The sequence below is a fragment of the Arachis stenosperma genome, chromosome 7, assembly GCF_014773155.1.
Source record: "Arachis stenosperma cultivar V10309 chromosome 7, arast.V10309.gnm1.PFL2, whole genome shotgun sequence".
NCBI classification, from domain to species: domain Eukaryota; kingdom Viridiplantae; phylum Streptophyta; class Magnoliopsida; order Fabales; family Fabaceae; genus Arachis; species Arachis stenosperma.
The window spans coordinates 60,445,392-60,447,064 of record NC_080383.1 but is presented as its reverse complement, the minus strand read 5'-3'; the positions used below and the strand labels follow the sequence as shown (position 1 = coordinate 60,447,064).

Sequence of the window (1,673 nt, the reverse complement as noted above, 5' to 3'; positions counted from 1 at the left end):
ATTTCTCTTCCACTGCTAGTTTTCGAAAATCAATTAAGTTTTCTTCAAAATGTTTTTAAAATCTTTTACTTAATTTTCGAAAATTTCTTCCCCTCTTCTCACATCCTTCTATTTATGGACTAACACTCCTCCTCAATGAACAATTTGAACTCCATCTCTTTTGATAAGTTCGAATTCTTCTACCTCTCCTTCTATTTTTCTTTTCCTCTGACACCTCAAGGAATCTCTATACTGTGACATAGAGGATTCCATATTTCTTGTTCTCTTCTCTTTCATATGAGCAGGAGCAAAGACAAAAGCATTCTTGTTGAGGCTGACCCTGAACCTGAAAGGACCTTGAAGCGAAAGCTAAGAGAAGCTAAGGCACAACTCTCTATAGAGGACCTAACAGAAATCTTCAAAGAAGAAGAACCCATGGCAGCCAAAAATAATAACAATGCCAACAATGCAAGGAAGGTGCTGGATGACTTTACTGCATCTACTCTCGACTTCTATGGGAGAAGCATCTCTATCCCTGCCATTAGAGCAAACAACCTTGAGTTTAAGCCTCAATTAGTTTCTCTAATGCAACAAAATTGCAAGTTCCATGGACTTCCATTGGAAGATCCTCATCAGTTTTTAGCTGAATTCTTGCAAATCTGTGACACTGTCAAGACTAATGGGGTTGACCCTGAGGTCTACAGACTTATGCTATTCCCTTTTGCTGTAAGAGACAGAGCTAGGATATGGTTGGATTCACAACCTAAAGAAAGCCTGAACTCTTGGGAAAAGCTAGTCAATGCCTTCTTGGCAAAGTTCTTCCCACCTCAAAAATTGAGTAAGCTTAGAGTGGAAGTCTAAACCTTCAGACAGAAGGAAGATGAATACCTCTATGAAGCTTGGGAAAGATACAAACAATTGATCAGAAAGTGTCCTTCTGACATGCTTTCTGAATGGAGCATCATAGGTATCTTCTATGATGGTTTGTCTGAACTGTCCAAGATGTCATTGGATAGTTCTGCTGGAGGATCTCTTCATCTAAAGAAGACGCCTACAGAAGCTCAAGAGCTCATTGAAATGGTTGCAAATAACCAATTCATGTACACTTCTGAAAGGAATCCTGTGAACAATGGGACGAATCAGAAGAAAGGAGTTCTTGAGATTGATACTCTGAATGCCATATTGGCTTAGAACAAAATATTGACTCAGCAAGTCAATTTGATTTCTCAAAGTCTGTCTGGAATGCAAAATGCACCAGGCAGTACTAAGGATGGTTCATCTGAAGAAGAAGCTTATGATCCTGAGAACCCTTCAATGGAAGAGATGAATTACATGGGAGAACCCTATGGAAACACCTATAATTCTTCATGGAGAAATCATCCAAATCTCTCATGGAAGGATCAACAGAGACCTCAACAAGGTTTCAATAACAATAATGGTGGAAGAAACAGGTTTAGCAATGGCAAGCCTTTTCCATCATCTTCTCAGCAACAGACAAAGAGTTCTAAGCAGAGCCACTCTGATTTAGCAACCATGGTCTCTGATCTAATCAAAACCACTCAAAGTTTCATGACTAAAACAAGGTCCTCCATTAGAAAGGAGGCACAAGTGGGACAGCTGAGCAAGAAAATTACTGAACTCCCTCCTAGTACTCTTCCAAGCAATACAGAAGAAAATCCAAAAGGAGAGTGCAA

General features: G+C 39.5%; 1 non-coding gene across 1 annotated transcript; it reads right to left on the bottom strand.

Annotated features, from left to right (window-relative positions):
* Positions 1 to 819: 819 nt before the first annotated feature.
* Positions 820 to 927, bottom strand: LOC130942852 (small nucleolar RNA R71). The gene has a single exon (XR_009071400.1). It is a non-coding gene; the product is annotated as a small nucleolar RNA R71 (small nucleolar RNA).
* Positions 928 to 1,673: the final 746 nt, after the last annotated feature.